Source organism: Elaeis guineensis, chromosome 11, assembly GCF_000442705.2.
Source record: "Elaeis guineensis isolate ETL-2024a chromosome 11, EG11, whole genome shotgun sequence".
NCBI classification, from domain to species: Eukaryota; Viridiplantae; Streptophyta; class Magnoliopsida; order Arecales; family Arecaceae; genus Elaeis; species Elaeis guineensis.
This window is the reverse complement of record NC_026003.2, coordinates 107,578,244-107,588,847: the sequence shown is the minus strand read 5'-3', so window position 1 is coordinate 107,588,847 and position 10,604 is coordinate 107,578,244.

Here is a 10,604-nt window from a genome sequence, read left to right as displayed (position 1 = left end):
TTTTCACCTATCGCCGGTGTAGTTCGTCATTTTTTCTTTTCGTCTCTCCTTTTTTTCTGTGTTTGAGTGAGGGTCTTCTCTCTGCTCTTAACGAGGTCGTGAGGGTGTAGAAGAGTCAGTGAGGAAGCTTTCCTCCTTGTTGATCAACCGAGTCTTTGCTTGCGTCGAGATGAGGTCCTCCCCTTATTTCCGACAGCCAGTTTCAGCTCGTGTTAGGATGAGGTTCTCCTCTTATTCCCGACAGCCGGTTTCAGCTCGTGTTAGGATGAGGTTCTCTTCTTGTTCCTAACAAGGCTATGGGGGCACATAAGGGCCACTGTAAGGGCCTCTCCCCCCATCCGGTCTTTAAGAAATCGGATCTTCGACTTTGCTCATGTTAGGATGAGGTTCTCCTCCTGTTCCTAACAAGGCTGTGGGGGCACATAAGGGCCGTTGTAAGGGCCTCTCCCCCCATCCGATCTTTAAGAAATCAGACCTTCGACTTTACTCATGTTAGGACGAGGTTCTCCTCCTGTTCCTAACAAGACTGTGGGGGCACATAAGGGCCGTTGTAAGGGCCTCTCCCCCTATCCGGTCTTTAAGAAACTGGACCTTTGACTTTGCTCATGTTAGGACGAGGTTCTCCTCCTGCTCCTAACAAGACTGTGGGGGCACATAAGGGCCTCTCCCCCATCAGATCTTTAAGAAATTGGGCCTTCAACTTTGCTCATGTTAGGACGAGTTTCTCCTCCTGTTCCTAACAAGGCTGTAGAGGCACATAAGGGCCGTTGCAAGGGTCTCTCCCCCCATCCGGTCTTTAAGAAATCAGGCCTTCGACTTTGCTTATGTTAGGACGAGGTTCTCCTCCTGTTCCTAACGAGCTTAATTTCGTTTGTATGGGGGAGTTATCTCCTGTCGTTATAAGCTCATACCAAAAGAAAAAATGCGCAAATATGAAAAAAATTTTCATTCAGGGCAAAGTTGTTGGTAATACATTCATAGATTTTTTGAACCCTATAGCCGCAGAAGGTCTGCTCCCCGCTGGGGTCCCCCCGAGACGGAGTTGATAATCTCAATTGGAGGCCGATCTTCTGGCTGCTCCTCCCTCCTTGGCGGTTCCGACTGTGGTAGGGCCCTAGGCCGATCTTCTCTTCCTTCAGGTCGGCGTCGAATGAATCTGTCGAGCCGACCTTGTCTGATGAGCTCCTCGATCTCGTCTCAGAGCTGAATACATTCCTCAGTATCGTGGCCGTGGTCATGATGATAGAGGCAGAATTTGTTTGGGTTGCACTTTTTGGGGTGTGAGCGCATCCTCTCCGGCCTTGGGAGCTGCTCTCTAACCTCCATCAGCACTTGAGTTTTCGATGCGTTGAAAGGGGCGTAGCTGTGGAATTTTTCGAGAGGAGAGCCTCACCGAACTCGACGGTCTGTGTTTCTTTGTTTACGAGCTCAGGGAGGAGTCCGGACGTGCCTATGTCCGGGAGGAGTTCGAGAATGTGGCCGAGCTTCACTCGGCCCTTTTTCGACTGCGGGCTTGCTCGAGTCTCCCGCCTGCCGCTGTCTCGCGGTCTCCTCGTCCTTCATCTTGAAGGCATCTTCTGCTGGGTCATATCCTTTGGCCCGAGCCAGCAAATCAGAAAAATTCTTGGGGTACTTCTTTTCCAGGGAGAACAGAAGGTCGTTCTTTTGAAGGCCGCCTTTCAGAGCGGCCATCGCGACCGATTGGTTCAAGTTCCGGACCTCCAACGCGGTGACGTTGAAACGGTTGACGTAAGCCTGGATGGACTCCCCCTCCCTCTGCTTGATGTTGATGAGGGATTCCGAACCTCTCTGGGGACGTCGGCTGCTAACAAAATGAGCTGCAAACTGGTGGCTCATCTGATCAAAGAAAAAGATGGTACCCGGCTTCAATGTCGAGTACCAGTTCCTTGCTGCTCCCTTCAGGGTGGATGAAAAAGCTCGGCACAGGATGGCGTCTGGCACGCCATGGAGCAGCATCATTGTCCGGAAGGCCTCCAGATGGTCGACTGGGTCCGAGGTCCCATCGTAGCTTTCGAATTGAGGGAGCTTGAAGTTTTACGGGATCGGTTCCTACATGATCATTTGAGAGAAGGGAGGGTCAGTACAGATGTCCTCACCATAAGTAGGGGGAGCGTGGTGGAGTTCTTCGATCCGTCGGTTCATCTCCTGGAGCCTTTGATCCAGAAAGTCCTCTCGACTGCGGGTCTCGAGGGTCTTCGGGCAGAATGGAGGTAGAGATCTTCCAGAAGTAGAATCGTGATCGGACTAAGGGCTCTCCACCCTCGGATTTGTCTTTCCGGGACAGATGGGGCGACTGGCCCAAGTGGCCCACCCTACCATTGGATTTTGAAATTCCGACGACGTTCTCTACAACCGCACCGATGCCTGTGGCTGTTGTTGCTGTTGCATTGCCTGCACCACTTCAGCGAGGCCTCTGACCTGCTGAACCAGCAGGTCAAATTGCTCCGCGCCAACCGCCGTCGTCGGAGGAGGAGAAGGAGTCTAGAAAATTGGAGGTGAGGTCGGAGCCTGAGATCTGACCGCAGAGGTCGTGGATCGCCTGGTGGATGCCTTGCGGGGAGGCATCGGGTGAAAGTCCTTCCTCTAGCGTTAATTTTGTTGGTGCAGAATCCCGTCGAAGTCGGAGAAGCTGGAGCTGGGATGACCGCGGCCGCCGCCGGGACTTGCAAAGAAAGTCTAAACCGAAGTTGGGGGTGCTCCGGCAAGATCCTCCGACGCTCAAATCAGTACTCTGCTTCAACAGAAATGGAGTGCTCGAGCAAAAATTTTGACAGAGTTTCAAGATAGAGTTTTGAGCTTAGAAAAGAACGTATTTGGGGGTCCTTATTTATAGACGGAGAGCGTAACTGACCAACAGCGACGTATGTAACCATCTGGAAGTGGACCGTTCAGAGACGTGCGGAGTTTGTTACGAAGAGTAGTGGCATCAGAGGTCGCCCAGGGCCACCTGGAGCTTGCTGCGGAGAGTGGAGTGGTGCCGTTGTCATGACTTGCCAGAGAGTGGTGGAGCTGCATGGAATCTGTTGCAGAGAGTGGAGCAGGGTGGCGGCTCTTGTCGTGGCTTGTCAGAGAGTGGTGGAGTCGCAAGGGATCCGTTTGCAGCGAGTGGAGTAAGATAGTGGCCCTTATTATGGCTTGTTAGAGAGTTCGGATCCGTCGGTTGAAGCTCGGCTGGGATGCCTGATGGAGCAGAATGGCTCTTCACATTGTCGTTTTGGGAGAGGCTCGGATGTTCCGAGGTCGCTGACGTTTTAGGCCGGGATCACCTGCCGTAGGAGCTCGGATGGAGATTTTCTGTTGGCAGAGTCCGGAGAAGTCCGATCACTAGAAAAGTCCGTCTGAGATTTATCTGATGTGGAGGCTCATCCGAAGATCGTCCGCTGGGGAAGTCCGATTTTACGGGGAGCCTAGTAGGAGGTCAGTCGGAGATGGACTTCGGATAGCACTGGGGAGGCTCGGCAGACATCGGGGATGATCGACCATCGCAGGGACCCAGCTGCTGGAGCTCGTCCGTCATAGAAGCTCGTCCGGAATCCATCCGCTGGAGAAGTTCGGACGGGATCCGGTTCTCGCGAGAGGTCGAAAGGGAGCCGTTTGTTGTAGGAGTTCGGGCGAGGACCAGTTGTCGTGAAAAATCGGAGTAGCTCGACTAAGGTCTACCTGTAACAGAAGTTCAAAAAAATTTTGTTCATAGTAGAGGCTCTAATGAAATTTGCTTACAGTAGATGTTTGGGGTAGACAGCCCGCTGTAAGAGTTCGGAGTTGACCGTTCGTAGTAGAAGTTCGGCTCTCGCGGGAGCTCGATTAGGATCCGGGGGTGGTCGACCGTCGTAGAAACTCGGATGGAGTCTGGTTACCGTAGAAATCTCGTTGTCGTGGAAGCTCGGATGCTGACGAAGTTCGAAAGAAGTTCGGAGGGGGGGTAGTTGGTTGCTGTAGAAGGTCGGTTGACAGTGAGCCCTAGAGGGCCTTCGGGGCGGCCCGATTGGTGCGGACAGCAGAGCCATCAAAAATCGGCAACATGATTTAAGTTCGATTTGGATCGAAGAAGCCTCATTAATTGATTCTACTTCAGTTATTTATTTTCAGTCAATAAATTTTTAATGCATTTGGCTTTGGGTCCATAGGGTCATACTTGGATTTGTCCACGTCACCTTTGGAGCCACCACTCTCCACATGCCAAGAGAAGAAATATGCATGCCAGCATGTGCCATGCTCATGCCATATTGTGTCAAGCATCAAGCACCCACATGGAGTTTCATTTCTTCCTTAGAATTTCTTAAGAGTTCTTGGCTACTTATTTTGTTGAAGGCTGATTTCTTTCCTATGGTAGATTATAATGCTTTACTTTTTTGTGGAGGATTGATTTCTTCCTTGTAAAGATAAGAGATTCCTAAACAAACAGGACCCTTAGAGTCCTATATAAATCCTTGTATCTTTCATGAAAGAAAACAATGAATGATTTTACAAACTCCACAAATACTTGTGTCAATCGCTCTGAGAGGGAGAGGATGTGAGACCCAAAATCACCCCACAAGGGGAGGGTGTGAGGCCCACTTTCTATCCTATTCTTTTTACTTAAGATTCAGTGTTCCTGCAACTCTGATCGACTCCACTATCTACCCACGCAAGCCTATTCCGTCAAGAGAAGATCTGTCTCCTCCAGAATTTTCATCTGTCGTGCTGAGAGAAGGAGTGATTTCTTATTCTACAGATCATATGCTGTCAAGGACCTTCGTTCCTTAACAGTTGATCTTTGATTTTTTTTAATCCGATGTTGGTAAAGACCTAGCTCTTTATCGATGGATCTGTTTGGTTAAAGATTAAGAGCCCTAATCAGAGTAGTTTCTTAACTACCACGATCCGGATTCTTATCATCTTCTTGAATTTTCTCACGGGTTTAATGTTTTATTTTCTCTTGTTCCATTCTTATTTTTTTTTTGCATTTACTCATGAGCATGTTTAATTTCTGCTATCTGTTTATGAAATTCTCTATTACTAGTTGTTTCCTGATCTCTCGAATGGCATTCATCTGTATCATTTAGATTGATCTCGCTTTAGTCTCGTATCAATCAATCACGCCTCCTGAGCAGAGTATAGGCAACTATACTGTCTATCTTAGGAATAATGAGCCCTTGACTGGACGTGATTTGTTGTTGATGAACAGAAGAGAGCTTGATCATTAGGATCAATTTTTTTTCTCTCTTCTTTAGGGTTGTCCTGCATCAATTTGGTATCAGAGCCGGTTGATTAGAGCTTTAGTTTAAATTCAGTAATTTAAATTTTCGCAAGTTAAATTTTCGCACTCTAAATTTCGTACTTTACTTTCAAGCATTTTAATTTTATTGCACTTTATTTCTGCATCTTAGAGTTGCATGACCACTAGATCAGGTACCTGGTACCAACATCATCCTTCCCCCCCAACATCAATATGGATCCCAATATAGCAGCCATCATTAATGCTCTGACTGAAAAGTTTGATGACATAAAAAATTTTATGAAAGCCATGGATGAGAGAATAGTGGTATTAGAAGAAGCTAGGCAGAAACAACCTGAACCTGAGTCTCTCCGACTACCTATAGGACAAAGAGGTAGGAATCTAGAACTTGATCGACCTATAAGGGCATGCCCGCACCATAACCAGTTCGATCAAGATGAGCATATTCTTAGGAATGTGAAAGTCGAAGCTCCAAGTTTTGATGGTTGTCTAGATCCGAGAGAGTACCTAGATTGGGAATCAGGTATGGACTACTATTTTGGATGGTACATGGAGGATATGCATAGATAGCCGTGCCATTAACAAGATCACCATTAAGTACCACTTTTCCATCCCTAGGTTAGATGACATGTTAGATATGATGGCTGGATCCACTATCTTTTCTAAGATCGATCTTAAGAGTGGTTACCATCAAGTAAGGATTAGACCGGGAGATGAGTGGAAAACTGCTTTCAAAATAAAAAATAGTTTATATGAGTGGATGGTGATGCCATTTGGATTATCTAATGCCCCTAGTACCTTCATGAGGTTGATGACCCAAGTACTACGATCATTTATAGGAGTATTTATAGTCGTATATTTTGATGACATTTTGATCTATAGTCAAACTAGGGAAGACCATTTAGATCACCTCCAAAGAGTGTGTCAAGTTCTTAAAACAGAAAGCTTGTATGCTAATCCTAAGAAGTGCGCTTTTATGACAGACCATATCATCTTTTTAGGTTTTGTTGTTACCCCCAATAGTGTATCTGCTGATCCTGAAAAGATTAGAGCAATAGTTGAGTGGCCGGTGCCCAAGAGTGTGCATGACGTGCGGAGTTTTCATGGATTAGCAATCTTTTATCGTAGGTTCATAAAAGGGTTTAGCACCATAGTCGCTCCCATCACTGACTGCATTAGAAAAAAAAATTTTGAATAGACTAGGGCAGCCAATAGAGCCTTTCTAGACATTAAAGACAAGATGACTCATGCCCCAATCTTACGTCTTTCTGATTTTTCTAAGATTTTTGAAGTAGCGTGCGATGCGTCAGGAGTTGAGATTGGTGGTGTCCTTAGTCAAGAAGGTCATCCGGTAGCATACTTTAGCGAGAAACTTAACGATTCTAAACTCAAGTATTCTACCTATGATAAGAAGTTTTATGCGGTAATTCAAGCTTTAAGATATTGGAGGCATTACCTACTACCGCAAGAATTTGTTTTGTACTCTGACCATGAGGCTCTTAGATTCCTGAATTCTCAAAAGAAATTGAATCATAGACACGGTAGGTGGGTCGAGTTTTTGCAAGCCTATACTTTTATTTTGAAACATCGTGTAGGTGTAGAGAAGCGTGCTGCTGATGCCCTGAGTTGTCGTCATACTTTGCTGTCCACCGTTAGTATAGAAGTTGTTGGTTTTGATAAGGTTAAAAAAAATTATGAGTGTTCAGATTTTGGTGACATACTTACCGCTTTACGTAAGGGGCCATTTAGAAAACGTAGTGAATATACCCTTCAGGATGGTTACCTTTTTAGAGAAACTAGGCTGTGTATCCCCCGTATATCTTTAAGAGAATTTTTAGTTTGAAAATTACATGTTGGAGGATTAGTTGGACACTTTGGTAGGAATAAAACTATAGAGTTGGTAGAAGCCCAGTTCTTTTGACCAAGCTTGAAAAGAGATATCGTCCGAATTGTTGCCCAATGTAGAACATGTGCCGTGGCCAAGCAGAGAAAATAAAACACCGGCTTATATACACCCTTACCTATACCAGACTGTCCTTGGCAAGATGTTAGTATGGATTTTGTTTTGGGATTACCTAGGACAGCTAGGAAGCATGATTTTATTCTAGTGGTTGTAGATAGATTTTCAAAAAATGGCCCATTTCTTGCCCTGTTGCCAAATGTCTGATGCGTCGAAAGTTGCAAGGATATACTTTGATGAGATTGTTAGACTACATGGATTGCCTAAAATCATTGTTTCTGATAGGGATGTTAGATTTATGAGCTACTTTTGAAAAATTCAATGGCACCTTTTAGGCACAAAACTAAAGTTTTCTTTTGCCTATCATCCGCAAACAGACGGTCAGACCGAAGTGGTTAATAGGAGTCTTGAAAATCTTTTGCATTGCTTGATTGGGAAACATATGGGTAACTGAAATCTTTTGCTGCCCCGAGCCGAATTTGCATATAATAGCTCTGTTAATAGGTCCATTGGTATGAGTCCTTTTGAAGTAGTTCATGGATATCAACATAGAAAATCAATAGACCTCATCCCACTACCCATGCATGCTAGGATTTTCGAATATGTAGAGTCATTTGCACAGCATATCAAGAGTCTGCATAAAGAGATTAGTAAAAAAATTAGTATGAGTAATAAAGTTTATAAACAGAATGCAGATTCTCATCGACGTATTCAAGAGTTTGCAGAGGGAGACTATGTGATAGTTCGATTGAGGCCTGAATGGTTTTTCCTCAGAACCGTGAAGAAGTTACATGCCCGAGGAGCAGGTCCGTTTAAGATCATAAAGAAAATCGGATCAAATGCGTATGTTGTGGACCTACCTTCTGATTTTGAAATTAGCTCTACTTTTAACATTACAGATCTTGTCGCCTATAAGAAACTAACTTGGATACCTAGTGAGCCATTTGAGCCTGAACCAACCTTTGAGAGCGAACCTATCCCTAAGTGTCCACCAGCCAAAATATCAGCAAAACACGATCAGATTGAGAGAATTTTAGATGAGCAGATCCTTTCCACCCGGAGTCGAGGCTATCAGCGATATCTGGTCATATGGCGAGGTCGATCGGAGTTTGAAGATACCTGGATCACTCGAGAAGAGCTGCAATGCATTGATCCCGCTCTACTTGAGCGTCACCAGAGTGGAATCGACCCACACTCGATAGGGTCGAGTTTTTCCCACCTCGGGAGAATTGGTGCGGACATCAGAGCCATCAAAAATCGATAACATGATTTAAGTTCGATTTGGATCGAAGAAGCCTCATTAAATTGATTCTACTTCAGTTATTTATTTTCAGTCAATAAATTTTTAATGCATTTGGCTTTGGGTCCATAGGGCCATACTTGGATTTGTCCACGTCACCTTTGGAGCCACCACTCTCCACATGCCAAGAGAAGAAATATGCATGCCAGCATGTGCCGTGCTCATGCCAAGTTGTGTCAAGCATCAAGCACCCACATGGAGTTTCATTTCTTCCTTAGAATTTCTTAAAAGTTTTTAGCTACTTACTTATTTTGTTGAAGGCTGATTTCTTTCCTATGGTAGATTATAATGCTTTACTTTTTTGTGGAGGGTTGATTTCTTCCTTGTAAAGATAAGAGATTCCTAAACAAACAGGACCCTTAGAGTCCTATATAAATCTTTGTATTTTCCATGAAAGAAAATAATGAATGATTTTACAAACTCCACAAATACTTGTGTCAATCGCTCCGAGAGAAAGAGGGTGTGAGACCCAAAATCGCCCCACAAGGAGAGGGTGTGAGGCCCACTTTCTATCCTATTCCTTCTACTTAAGATTCAGTGTTCCTGCGACTCTGATCGACTCCACCATCTACCCACGCAAGCCTATTCCGTCAAGAGAAGATCTATCTCCTCCAGAATTTTTATCTGTTGTGCTGAGAGAATGAGTGATTTTTTATTCTACATATCATATGCTGTCAAGGACCTTCATTCCTTAAAAGTTGATCTTTGTTTTTTTTTAATCCGATGTTGGTAAAGACCTAGTTCTTTATCGATGGATCTATTTGGTTAAAGATTAAGAGCCCTAATCAGAGTAGTTTCTTAACTACCACGATCTGGATTCTTATCATCTTCTTGAATTTTCTCACGGGTTTAATATTTTATTTTTTCTCGTTCCATTCTTATTTTTTTTTTGCATTTACTCATGAGCATGTTTAATTTCTGCTATCTGTTTATGAAATTCTCTATTACTAGTTGTTTACTGATCTCTCGAATGGCATTCATCTGTATCATTTAGATTGATCTCGCTTTAGTCTTGTATCAATCAATCATGTCTCCTGAGCAGAGTATAGGCAACTATACTGTCTATCCTAGAAATAATGAGCCCTTGGCTGGACGTGATTTGTTGTTGATGAACAGAAGAGAGCTTGATCATTAGGATCGATTTTTTTTTCTCTCTTCTTTAGGATTGTCCCGCATCACCGATGGACGAATGCAGAAGTTCATTGTCGGAGAAGTCCGGACGATCGAGGAGGTTCGGAGGGGCACCACTCACAAGATCGGGAGCCGGAAGAGCCCTGAAAGGATTGGTCCTTTACATGCTTCGGCCGGGGGGTTATTTTATGCCCAACACCATCTTTTACCATCTTTACAGTTAATTTATCATTCAGAATCGAGTTACTAATTATAATCACCAAGATCTCCCAACTATCAGGTAAAGTGCTCAAAAGAAACAGTACTTGTAACTCATCATCTACAATCAATCCCACGGTTGTCAATTGATTTATCAAATCCTGAAAATCACTCAAGTGCTGTATAACAAGCCTCCTATCTTTGTATTTTAGATTAACAAATTTTCTGATCACAAAAGCCTTCCTTGTTTTGAGCTGTTTTTATCTCGTACGACTCTTCTAATTTTTACCATAAGTCTTTTGCCGTTTTTTCTTTCACTACATGGGGATAAACACTAACATCAACCCAATGTTTAATGGTGCTAATAGTTTTTCGATTTAATTTTTCCCGATCCTTATCACTCATCTCACTAGGCTTGGCTTCATCACCCTCTATTGGCTCATGTAGATCTTTACGATACAAAAGGTCTTCGATCATTGGCTTCTAGATGGAATAATTATTTATTGTCAATTTGACCATAGAACCATAACCAATATCCTTTTCCATGATTTTCAGAAATAACCAACATGGCTCTGATGCCAGATTGTTGTGCAAGACCATATAATTTCCACAAAAACAAATAGGATATAATAATGATAACTATGGAATAAGCTAGCTAATCAATCGAAAAATAGAAAAAGATCAAGACATCAAATATACGTGAAAAAATCATTCCAACAGAAAGGGTAAAAAAAATCACAGGGCAAATCAAATATACTAAATCAAGAGAACAAAAT